We start from the raw sequence: 13817 nt of genomic DNA, 5'->3' as shown, positions 1-13817 counted from the left end.
GGAAGTAGTGGATTTCCATGCAGTCTTGAAGAAGTGGTGTTGTCCTTCCAACGGAAAGACAGTGCTGGCTCTTGACATGCAGACAGGTAATGGGCCACAACAGAGCAAACCCACAGCAGAGTCAGTCGAAGTTTTGAAGAATATTGGTAAGTAGGTGATCACAGAGCAGACCCACTGTAGTCCTGGTAGAGTTTATGGTATTGGTGAGCCATCAGAGGTGCAGACCCACTGCAGTGCTTGTAGAAATTATGGTATTGGTGGGCTATCAAAGATTCAGACCCACTGTAGTCCTTGTAGAGACGGCCAGCAGCCATCTGTTGCGACTGCGCAGGTGCACAATCACCATCGAAGAGTCTTGTGTATAATATAGCAAGTCCATAACCACCACTTGTGAACTTACAAAGTTTCTGGAATTGTCCTTAGAACCAGCAATGCTGTTATCCAGTCCCTTGCTGAATTATTAACACACGTGTAAACACTATCAGTCCCTACTTCTCACATATTGTCCATATACTATGACCAACAGAAACGTGTGCAGTGAAATGTAACTTACAAGTTAATAATATGACGAACTGGTGTCAACTACAATTTTATAACATAAGAATACAATTACAAAGGTACAAAATACATCATTAAAGAACAGAACAATACAGATAACATTTGTAGTACAGGCTTTACAAAAGATTCGCAATAACATATACATCTGTGTTACAGGAATTATGACATGAGTACATACATAAAACATCAGAATAACTTTTGAAACATCAACTTCACACATGAGCATTAATACAAAACAGAATAAATAATGTCTAAACATTCTTTACAAAGTAAATAACATATTATCAGAAAAATTGTACAACATAACTCTCATCAGATAAACACATAAAGACAGGAAGAACACAAATACCCAAGGGTACACAAACACATAGTGGGATAACACAAGGAAAGGATAGGGTTTGTTTTACTGCAGTATTTTGCAAACAAAACTTTCTGTACTTCTCGGAGATCTCCTTTCGTTCTTCATTATTTCCATAAAGTACCCATCTATACCCGCTTTCTATACTTTTTTCGTATAACTTCTCAATGCATTTCTTCCAATGCATCGCAACTCATTCTCTTATATAGTCTACCCCCTCTTCAGCTAACTTAAATCTACTGAGCTCAGATGCTAAACTAAAGGACGAAGCAATGCAGCACCGCAAAACAATTATTACAAACAGCAATAAAAAAATGGAAATTGTCAAAGCAAGCTACAATAAGTCTAAATTACAAAGCAATGCAACATTACAACTAATATGAGCCAATGTGCAGCAACAAGAAAAATAAATCAGTAGTAAAACTAGCTTAACAGTGTAATACAAAGTGAAATTTAGTAGCACAAAGCCTGGCAAACAGCAGCAGCAAATGTAATAACTTATATCTAAACATGACAAAGCTCAGACAGAAAATATATTACAGTAAAAAAGGCCAAGTTTAATACCTATGTCACATCTTAACACTAGGGTGATGCATCACCTTAACTTACACTACTAAATAAGTTACCCAGTCATTGACAAATATTATGTATGCAATTCCTGTGAGCCAGCCGCGGTGGTCTCGCAGTTCTAGGCGTGCAGTCCGGAACTGCGCGACTGCTACAGTCGCAGGTTCGAATCCTGCCTTGGCCATGGATGTGTGTGATGTCCTTAGGTTAGTTGGGTTTAAGTAGTTCTAAGTTCTAGGGGACTGATGACCACAGCTGTTAAGTCCCATAGTGCTCAGAGCCATTTGAACGATTTTTGAACCAACTCCTGTGAAGTGAAAATGTCTTTTTGTGCTCCCTCATTTTTTTGGAGTACATCCATCATAAAGTTATTTTTTACTGGATCTGTAGGCATAGAATATTTATATTAGTACATCTATAAAATTTTATTTTAACCAATGCTGCAGTTCAGCGAGGAACTAGATATTAAACAAAAGAGGCAAAGCAAGGCGTGAAACGTCATTCACTAGCCATATGGCATTTCATAATGCAGTAAACAATCTTTCAACTAGCAAGACAATGGACATGAAATGTTTCTCATCATTTCATTTCAATAAATATCACAAATTAAGAACTCTACACTGTAATCACGTTTTCAAGTTTGAGGGTGTTGTATTTACAATGCTTTCTACAAAGGAATGTCAATAGCGAGGATAATTGCCTCCCTTTTTTTTCTCCACCTGTGCCTCTGAAAGGCACACACTAATGGCTTTTTTCCAGGCGATTGTCGTGCAGCTGGGTGCCCATGACACATTACGTGAAGGTGGTCACTTAACTTTCTTACTGAAATATTTACGACACCAGTTTGCACTACAGTGGCAGTCTCATATAAAAAAATTCACAGGTTGAGAATTATCGTTACAAATGTGTAGAAACAAAATCCTATAAATATAACAGTGTCCAAAAAATATTCGTCGGCATTGTGATACATTCACGCATTTAGACACATTTCATAACTCTTAAAGTACGATTCTTGGTTTCCAACATCCTTTTTCACCAGTCAGAGTCCCTAATCACTACTCATTATTCCTTACCTTATTACACATGTACATATTCGTCGACACTTCAATATATCATCATAATAAATACATAGCATAATCAAATTCCTCATGTAGCATCAGCTTATTGATCATAAACATACCGCAACTATTCATAAGTGTGAAGTTACCCAACTGTGTAATTGCATAAACATGTGTCACTGATGTAGTAAAAAAAATGTTTATCTCTCAGATAGCTGTGTAATTTGTGTGTTAGAGAAATATGGTACCGATGTGTAAAGTTGTATAAGCAAATACCATATTAGCTAGGGCTCCTTGTGCTTGCCAAACACATGGTACACAAAGTAAGCGTGTACCCCCCCTGAGGATTAATGTAATTATACCCTCAGGTGTTACAGATTACAGCAATGGAATGAAATGTATCACTGAAAACCTTTGTATCATTGTATTTCAAATATCTTTAAAAATAAATGTTTTAAGTACAAAATTAATCACTCAAATACGTGTACTGTAGCGCTAAACTGTGCGTCTTGTTGTAAGATTATCTCTGTGGAAGTGTCGTAGTTATCGTCCTCCGAAAGCTAAGCTCTGCAGAAGTCAATGTACTTACCTCGTGATAAACAAAAGTGAAATGCTTTGAGTATAGATATCTTAGTTATTACGCTTATTGCCGTGATGAAGAAACTACTGTGCTGTAATGTATTGTTGTGCTACGGAAAAGGCTGTCTCATTGTAGCTATACCACAAAAGTTACTACTAAAACATGTTTTACTTCCCAGAATAATTCAGAAAAACTGTGCAGATATAAAACAGAAACACCGCAAAAGCAACAATGTAAATTGTGTCACATATTAATAGCGTCGTGATATAATCGTGTAGCTGTCAAAGAAACCAAATGCTAGGTCATCTTTAATCTCACCGAATGTACATCAAATAAAGAGTATCTTTTCAAGTAAACCAAAATGTTGCATTAATATCTCATTAGCAGTATAAGTTCTAAGTATGTAAGCCTGATAGTCGTTACATAATCGTGCAACTTGTTGCAAGAATGTATAACACTGTGTCGTCTGATCACTATAACAATGCATTCGTAATTACTGTCTAAATAAGTTTCCCAGGTTCTTGACTGGATATTTAGCTTCAAACATTGTTGCATGGTAAAAGTTTCTAAGTCTGACAATGCATACTAGAAATGTGAAGTGAAAAGTTTTATGGCAAAGACAAAGTTAAAAAGTAGATTATCTTTCAATAAGCGGTTTTACATGTGAAATGTGGTGTAAACCTTTACTCTTCCTAGTACGCAAAATTTCAACTTCAACGCAATTATCATGTGGTATACGTCGGATTCTGTAAGGTCCATTGTAAACTAGAAAGAATTTGTGACTCAAGTGTTTCTTCTTATGCGACAATGAATGAGCTTTAATGAGAACTTTCTGACCAATATATAATTTCTTTGCATTTGCTTTACCGTGTAGTTTTCTCCTTTTGTCTGCTGCAGATTTTATATTTTTAAGAGCCAAGTCAATTATGTCTTTGTGTCGAAGTTTACGTGTATTCGGGAAAGGTACAAGCTCTCTGATTCTGTTCGGTGGTTCTTCATTCTTCAGTACAAGAGTAGGTGGTAAAGCAGTGGAGTCATGAGGCATTTCATTCAGCACATTTTGAAATAAGTGTAAATATCTGTCCCAATGCTGATGCTTTCTGTGACAATAAAGTCTGCAAAGCTTATTGATTTCTTTCATAATCCGTTCAGACGGTTTACAATGTGGTGAGTACAATGAAATAAAAACAGGTTTGATTTTATGATTCTAAAGCATGCGTGACCAAACAGCAGATCTGAATTGCGGTCCGTTGTCTGAAATGACTTTACTAACGTGTCCAACATCACGTAAGACATTTTTAAGAAAGGCGTTGGATACAGACCGTCCAGTGGCTTTACGTAACGGTGTGAAAGAAATAAATTTTGAAGTAAGTTCAACAGCGACTAGAACGTACGAAAATCCATTAGTTGTTCTGACAAGCGGTCCCAAGAGATCAACAGCAGCAAATTCTTTTAATTTAGAAGGAATGATAGGAAACAGTGGAGCACGATGTGAGATAGTAGATGGTTTCGCCTTTTGACAAAGTTTACAAATAGACAAGACTCTTCGAATTCTCTTTTCCATATTGTTAAAATAACAAGTCGTTCGAAGAATATGATAACATTTTCGTGGACCAAAATGTGCGTAGCTGAAATGAATGTACCAAATGAGCATATTAACAAAATCGTCTGGAATGCAAAGTACCCATAGCTTGTCATCAACAGTGCAGCGTTTGAAGAGTATGTTGTTTCTAACCAGGTAATAATGTCGAATCCGAGTGTGTGTCTTTTCATGCCATTTACTTTTGATGTCTTTCCAAATCAGATCTTTATCTTGTTCATGAGCAATGTCCTTTAAAGATGTGGTGATGAAGTTTTCAAAGGCGACTTTCTGAATGTAAAGAATACTGAAATTTTTCTCAAGGTTGCCTTCTGTGTTACTTTTCTCAAGCCCAGCCGGTGCGCGTGACAGTGCGTCCGCAACAATGTTCTCCTTGCCGGGACTGTAGACTATTGTGAAGTGGAATTCTTGCAGAAACAATGCCCAACGCTTTAACCTGTCATGATTTAATTTTGAAGACATGAGAAATTGTAATGCACGATGATCACTGTATACTTTTACGTGCTTACCAGAAACAAAGAAACGGAATTTGTTAAATGCCCAAACGATAGCTAAAGCTTCTAATTCAGTAACGGAATAATTTTTTTCAGATTTTGTTAGCACTCAGCTGGCAAAAGCAATGGCTTTCTGAACAGCAGTGTCATTTTCTATGGCTTCTTGAAATAAATGGGCACCAAGACCGACTTTAGAAGAATCCGTGCTAAGGCAGAAATCTTGTGACAGATCTGGATGAGCTAGTATTGGCGCGTTAAGTAGCGATTCTTTCAAAGAATTGAATTCCAATTGTGCTTGTTCGTCCCAGTTCCAAATAGTATATTTTCCAGTGAGAGAACAAAGTTTTGGTGTAACTAGAATATGCATATTCAGAAAACGACGGTAAAAATTTACAAGACCTAGAAAACTGCGGACTTGTTTTTTTTTGTGGATGGAACTGGAATGGCTCTGATTGCTTCTAACTTTTCAGGATCCGGCTGAATGCCTTCAGAAGAAATAATATGTCCCAAAAACCTCACTTTTGACCTACCGAATTCAGACTTTTCCAAGTTAACTGTAATTACAGATTCTGCAAAAATACGTAACAAACTGTTGAGGATGCGATTATGTTGTTCCCATGAAGCTTCTGCTATTAGAATATCGTCCACTTATAAGGTGATGTGACGTTTTAAGAACTCAGGTAATATGGAATTTAGCCCGCGAATGAATGCTGCCGAAGAAATGTTCAAACCAAAAGGAAGTTTCCGAAACTGATAACAAACGCCGAAACAAAGGAAAGCTGTGTATTTTCTACATTCTGGATGAAGTTCGATCTGATAAAAGCTTGATGTGAGATCAATGGAAGACAACACTTTTACACCATTAAAATTTTGAAGAAGTTCTTCCAACGTTTGCGGCCTGTCTGTTTCAGGAATAATGATAGTATTCATTTGTCTCGAATCTAAGACAAGCCTGATCGATCCATTTTTCATCTCAACAATATGTAATGGATTCTTGTATGAGCTTACTGCAGGCTCAATAATGCCCTCGTCAAGCATAGATTGTATTTCTGTTCTAACACAGTCCCTATAATGTGCTGGAATTACGTATGGTCTAACACAAAATTTAGTATGCTAACGAACACGAAATTGGTATTGAAATCCCTTGATTGTTCCTGTTTTGTGAGTAAAAACTGTGTAATGTGCTTGTAAAATCTCAAAAAGGTCCTGCCTATCATTGTCATTACAATTGTCAATTGTTTGAATTTTATTCTGAATAAACTCATTAGTTTCAAATATGACGTACATATCATCCTTGTCAGTACTTGCAGAGTGATTGTTAGTGTCTAGTTCCGTAGAAAATTCCGAACTGTTGTCTAACAGAAGGTAAAGCCGATTAATTTCCTCGTCATGGTTTGAGAGCCAATCTTCAAATTTCAAAGCTATTGACTTACCTTCTTTCTCTAAACTTATTTCAGCATCGTGAAAGTTTAAGATTGCTTTGTATTCATTCAAAAAGTCTACTCCCAGTATAATTTCCGTCGACAATAATGGAACAATAAGAAAGTTCATAGAGAAGCTGTGGCTTTGACAAAAGAATTCTAAGTTGGTTTCTTGGCGTACATCTACACTTTTTCCAAAGATTGCACCATGTAATTTAATCTTACGTAACGGAAGTGTGTGTCAATCGTTCGATTTGTTACATTTGCAAACGGCTGTTTCACTAATTACTGAAATGAGACTGCCAGAGTCAAGTACTGCCGTAAATTTTACGTCATTTACTGTAATGTGAATCACAGGATATGCAATGTTGTTCTGTTTTACGTCGTGTTCCTGGAGTAAGATGTCCCTAATGTCTTCCATTTTTACGTAATTACTAGCTACGGCAGCAGCGTCGTCAGTTTCATAAGTACGTTTCGTGGCTGCCAGCGGTATGAGTCATTGCCTATTGTCTCTTTGTTGGCGCGCGTCGTTATTGGGATTTGGAGACCTAACTTCTACAAATTCACCTTGTCGAGAGGGCCCTGCTCTGTTTGAATCCCGCCAGTTCTGATGCAATTCAGGTCTGTCGTTACGATCATATCGTCTGTCGTCATGTCGGTAAATTCCATAGTTTCTTTCTTGTCGGTCACGTGGTGGAGAATGTCTCCCTGAACCGTAACTGCGCGCTGGACCGTTGCGTCTACAGTTATTCTGTCTCCCTTGATAATAATTATTTTGGTTCCCAAATTGTCTGTTTCTCTGATTGTCTCTGTGATAGTCACTACCATGGAGAGGTGATCTTTCCCTGTAATTATTACTACTCTGCCAACGGTTGTCATACGGGTGGTGTCTGTTTGGTCACGGTATGTGTTGTGAGAATAGCCTTGTCGTGTCCAGTTATTATTTCTTTCATCGCGGAATTGTGACGGATGTGACCTGTAATTGTTGTGCTTCTGTTTTCGCGTCCCGCGATTGTCGGTGTCAATTTCTAATTCTTGTAAGAGTCCCTGAAAAGCTTCAATGTCGTCTTTGCAACGTCCTGCCAAAATACGAGGTCGTAAATGTTCAGGTAATTTGATTAAGCAAATGCGGATGAGTTCTGAGGGGCTGTATGGGTTTGACAGGTACTGATTCGTGTGCAACATGTCTTCAAAATATTTCACAAGACTGGAAAATTAAGATTGTTCGAAATGTTTCATCATTATGATGCTATGTTTTACTAGGTCTTGTGTAGCTTGAGACCAATATGCTGAGAGGAAGGCATGGTAAAATTCTCCTTCACTCTAACAATCGTGAATGACCGATCGCATTCTCACAGCTGGTTCATTCTCTAAATAGCCACACATAAATTCTAATCTGTGCTCTAATGACCAGTTGGGAGGAAAACAATGAGAGAATTGATAGAGCCACGCTTGTAGAAGAATGTCGTTGCCGGAATTCTTAAATGTTTTGAATTTACGTGTAGTAATAAACAGCTTATAGTCAAAATCATCATGTCGGCGAGTCTCATATCGGTCATTGTTACGTCGTTTCGGCGGTTCCATTTCAAAATTCGGTGCACCTTTCCAATTTCTTTCATAATTTCCGAAATGTCCTGTGTTATTATTTTGTGGTTGTTCCGTATTTCTATGTCCCTCTTCCCGTGTTGGAGCGCGAGTGTCCTCTGAAATATGTAATTCTTGTATTACTTGTGCCAACTAATCTTGTACTTCCCGGATTTCTCTTTTGTACTGTGTATTGATTTGATTTTGATTTTGTTTGAATTTTCTAATTTGTTCATACTCTTCAGTGTCCGTGAAGGCTACAGGTCTTGTGTCATTCAGATCATCATCTACCTTTGTTGATAAGTTACTGAACTGATCTGAAAGTTCGGCTACTTTATCCGATAGTGAAATTATTTCCTCTGTGTGTTTTTCTGAACCAAGTTTCAGAGTGTCCATTTGTGTTGAAATCGTATCTACTGTGTCCTTTACGTTTTCCTGAGTTTTTGCAAATTGCGTAACCGAATCGGTAGATGCAACTGAGTCAATTTTGGCTTGCAGGGTCTCATGATTTTCATGAACAATAATTTGCAGTTCTTTTATGGCTGCTTCGTGATTCTGTAATGCATTTTCATGACGCGAAAAAATAGGTTGGAAATGCTCACAAATTTGTGTTTTTACGTCATTACAGACTTTTAGGCATTTCGATTCAATGTTATGTAGCTCAGTAGTTAAATCTTCACGTGTTTGTTCAAGTGTGGTGTCTAACTTCCGAAGATTTTGTTCCATTGTATCTAACTTTTGAAGATTTTGTTCCATTGTGTCTAACTGTTGCTGTGTTTGCCTCTGGTGTTGTTCCATTGTGTCTAACTTTTGAAGCTTTTGCTGTGTTTGTCTCTGATTTTCTTCCATTTGTTGCATTAATTGCAATAATAATGTATAAGTGTCTGGAATGTGTTTCTCTATGCTTTTTGGCAGTGCATTTTCACCGGCAACATTCACGTTTTGACAAGCAGAAAATGTGTCTTGACTCATTTGAGAAAACGGTGAGGACCCAAAACCTGAGTCTACAGTATTTGCAATATTGTGTTCTGTCATTTCGGATTCCTGAGGCGAGCTGTTGCCGACCGATCGATCGATAATGCTTCTCTGTTCACTAATTGTTTCACTGCCTACACCATTGTTTGCAGCCCACTCCATTTCCCTATCCACAATTACCAAATTACTACTTTGAACATTAGTTAATTCATTATTCTGCGGCGCTAACACACTGCTTTCGTCTTCACTGTCATTTCTCAGTTTACTTTGAAGCCTAGTATTACGTTTTTCACACGCCATTATTGTCACAATATTTCACACGACAACACAGAAAAGCACAATTTGAAGAGCAAAATAACAAAACACATTAACATAGCATTGAAAATAATATCTAGTTAATTGCAAGCGCAGCTGCGAAATACTTGGTGCAAACCTACATACATGCCACAACTGTGTACGACAATGAAAAACTACAACTACAAAGGAAATTCTCTCTATATTTACACGCTAGCAATAAACAAAAGCTACACTAATTACACAAACTACAAGAAAAAATCAGAAGATTCCAGTGAGGTATCCTCGGCTAAGGGTCGACATATGAAACGTCCCCTTAGAAAAATTATACATGACTGTGCTTAAACTGACACACAATACTTTTAGCGCAACGCAATCTGACTTTCAACAATCCCTACAAAAGAATGGCCCTAACTAACATTAACCTATACGTTTCACAAATCACTTACCTCACCAAAAATCTAAGTTACTCGAACTACTGCAATACAGCGAGCGCCACTAGTGCCAGCTAAATAAAAGATTCAAACTACGGAACGCACTAACTACTTATAGACATAGCTAGCAAATGAAAGATTTTAATGGAGAACAAACAGTGTATTTACCTTAATAGTGTTGAAAAATCATAATATACATAGCAGTTCATGACATCGAGTCTCACAAATTTCAAAACTCCGCCATCTCTCTCCCCACAGCCACTACTGCTGGCGGGTCACCTCCAACTGCGCAACGCTACACGCTTTTCACATCCAGCTGCCCAACACTACAATGGCAGACAACAATGCAAACTAGCCACAGACTGCACACAGCACAGCCAGTGATTTTCATACAGAGCGCTACTTGGCGTTACCAATAACAAAACTTAAACAGCCTACTTACAAACGTTCTTTTATGATTCTTGAACCAAGTGTTAGCTATGATTAAGTTGTGCTCTGTGCAAAATTCTATCAGTTGGCTTCCTCTTTCATTTCTTATCCCCAATCCATATTCACCTACTACGTTTCCTTCTCTCCCTTTTCCTACTACCGAATTCCAGTCACCCATGACTATTAAATTTTCGTCTCCCTTCACTATCTGAATAATTTGTTTTAATTCATCATACATTTCTTCAATTACTTCGTCATCTGCAGAGCTAGTTGGCATATAAACTTGTACTACTGTGGTAGGCATGGGCTTCGTATCTATCTTGGCCACAATAATGCGTTCACTATGCTGTTTGTAGTAGCTTACCCGCACTCCTATTTTTTTTATTCATTATTAAACCGACTCCTGCATTACCCCTATTTGATTTTGTATTTATAACCCTGTATTCACCTGACCAGACGTCTCGTTCCTGCTGCCACCGAACTTCGCTAATTCTCACTATATCTAACTTTAAACTATCCATTTCCCTTTTTAAATTTTGTAACTTACCTGCCCGATTAAGGGATCTGACATTCCACACTCCGATCCGTAGAATGCCAGTTTTCTTTCTCCTGATAACGACGTCCTCTTGAGTAGTCCCCGCCCGGAGATCCGAATGGGGGACTATTTTACCTCTGGAATATTTTACCCAAGAGGACGCCATCATCATTTAATCATACAGCAAAGCTGCATGCCCTCGGGAAAAATTACGGCCGTAGTTTCCCCTTGCTTTCAGCCGTTCGCAGTACCAGCACAGCAAGGCTGTTTTGGTTAGTGTTACAAGGCCAGATCAGTCAATCATCCAGACTGTTGCCCCTGCAACTACTGAAGAGGCTGCTGCCCCTCTTCAGGAACCACACGTTTGTCTGGCCTCTCAACAGATACCCCTCCGTTGTAGTTGCACCTGCGGTACGGCTATCTGTATCGCTGAGGCACGCAAGCCTCCCCATCAAAGGCAAGGTCCATGGTACTTGGGGGGGGGGGGGGGAGAATCATTTATAAACCGGTAAATGTAGTACAAGAGGTTTACAGAGAATTGCTCCCCTCAGATCTGTCTAAAATTACGCTTTGAAAGGATTATATAAAAGTGTATGCAAGTCTCGTACAAAGATTATAAAAACAACTTATGTAAATCTGAAGCAAAAGTAATGCGATCATCGTAGCGAGAACTGGTGAACACGTGACAGTGCTCCACGATGCATAGTCTTATTAGAAGCGAAATGTAGGTGCCTTCGTCTGAACTGTCAATCGATTTAACACCAAAAAGAATCAATAGCTCTTTCACTCTTCCCTATTTCCTTTCATTACCATTAAATGTTAAGACTGGCCAACAAAGAGATTGAACTAGAAATCCTTACAATACACAGATCTTAATTTATTGACAGTACTACTGTAAAGTATTCCATAAGACAAAAATGTTCTGATAGTGTAAAAAACATATCAGAAGCAGATAAAATCATAAACGAGTCAAATTGATAAGTTCACACTCGTTTTGCTAGAATTCTGAATCACATGAAACGTCGTGTCACAACCGGAAACATATGTTTGTGAGAAATGGACATACATGTTATTTTGACATAGAGATAATATTTTATTGAGCACCTGTCTCACTGACATTTTATCAGTGGCGACGCGATTAAGGATCCTCCTGCAGCTGATAGCACGCAACACGATTCATAAGAATCACAGCGCCAGCATATTTTTCAGAATCTCGTGAGAAGACTGACGTCACTGACACGTCATATATCACAGCGTCAAGACCTGCCACTATTCCGGTACAAACAAGGTACGTCATATGAATAGAACTTCCACATAAACATATTCCATGTATCAATATAAGTGCAGCACTATACACTAAGTTTCTCTGGTATCTTGTGGAATAGTAGTATGGACGTCTCAGTTGCACTGAAACTTTAGGCAGTTTTATCTCATCAACCCTCTTCATCAACGCGTTTCCGTCGTAGTGTGAAAAAGGATACGTGTGTTGCTTTGATTCTTAAACGGCCATCTTTAAAATGCTGAGTGCAACGAATAATCACAGTAGTACGAAAGATGTGTGTATGTATTTTTTAAAGATTTCTATAGTTCCATAATGTTTTGTCGACTATTAAACAAATTCAAATGTGTGTTAAATCTTATGGGACTTAACTGCTAAGTTCATCAGTCCCTAAGCTTACACACTACTTAACCTAAATTATCCTAAGGGTAAAAACACATACACTCATGCCCGAGGGAGGACTCGAACCTCCTCCGGGACCAGCCGCACAGTCCATGACTGCAGGGTATTAAACAAATTATACTTTGTGAACGTCCCCATAAAATATGGCTGCAGTTTTCTCCTGTTTTGAGTAATGAATTTAACACTGCCCTGCTCCACGCTTGTAACTGTGACCACGTCTCTTTTATGATGAGCAAGTACAATGAGGTGACATATGTCATGGGATATCTCCTAGTATCACGTTGGACCTTTTTTTCCCGGCTTAGTGCATCATCTCGATGAATTCGTCAAACCAGTCGTGCACAATTGTGGACCTGTGACATGGCGGACTGTAATCCTTAAGAATTCCTTCGTTGTTTGGGAATATGCAGTCCATGAAAAAACATATGCAGTCAATGATCAGATCAGTTGGAGCAGAAGAGCACTTCACTCCATGTCAACAAAGCCCATACCATTATTGATCCACCCCCAGCTTGCACAGAGTCTAGTTGGATACTCGAGTCAATGGCTTCGTGTGGTCTGCACCACAGACAAACCCTATCATCAGATCTTCCCAAGTGAAATCGGGACTGATCTGACAGGGACACGGTTTCCTAGTCGTCTGCAGTCCAACAGATATGGTCACGAACCCAGGAGAGGCGCTGCAGGCGATGTCGTGCTTTTGGCAAATGCACTTGGGTCGGTCGTCTGCTGTCATAGCCCATTAACACCAAATTTCTCCTCATTGTCCCAACGGATATGTTCGTCGTACGTCACACATTGATTTCTGTAGTTATTTCAGCAGCGTTACTTCGACGCGTCCAGTTAAGGTTGGTTGGTTGATTTGGGGGAGTCAACCAGACAGAGAGGTCATCGGTACCATCCAATTATGGAAGGATGGAGAAGGAAGTTGGTCGTGCCCTTTCAAAGGAGCTAACCAAGCATTTGCCTGAAGCGATTTAGGGAAATCACGGAAAACCTAAATCAGGATAACCAGACGCGGATCTCAACCGTAGTCCTCCCGAATGCGAGTCCAGTGTGCTAGCCACGAGCCACCTCGCTCGGTAGCGTTGTTTGTCTGACAACTCCACGCGAACGCCGCTGTCCTCGGTCGTTAAGTGAAGGTAGCCGTCACTTGTCCTTGGTGAGAGCTAATGCCTGAAATTTGGTGTTCTCAGCATATACTTGACACTGTGGATCTCGGAGTACTGAATCCACTAACGGTTCCCGA

General features: G+C 39.0%; 1 protein-coding gene across 1 annotated transcript in view; it reads right to left on the bottom strand.

The window, feature by feature from the left end:
• Positions 1–13817, bottom strand: part of LOC124616491 — a 171680-nt gene that overhangs the window by 30350 nt on the left and 127513 nt on the right. The gene's annotated exons all lie outside the window — the stretch shown is intronic.

Source organism: Schistocerca americana, chromosome 5 (assembly GCF_021461395.2).
Source record: "Schistocerca americana isolate TAMUIC-IGC-003095 chromosome 5, iqSchAmer2.1, whole genome shotgun sequence".
Taxonomy (NCBI): domain Eukaryota; kingdom Metazoa; phylum Arthropoda; class Insecta; order Orthoptera; family Acrididae; genus Schistocerca; species Schistocerca americana.
This window is presented reverse-complemented; position numbering and strand designations above follow the sequence as displayed.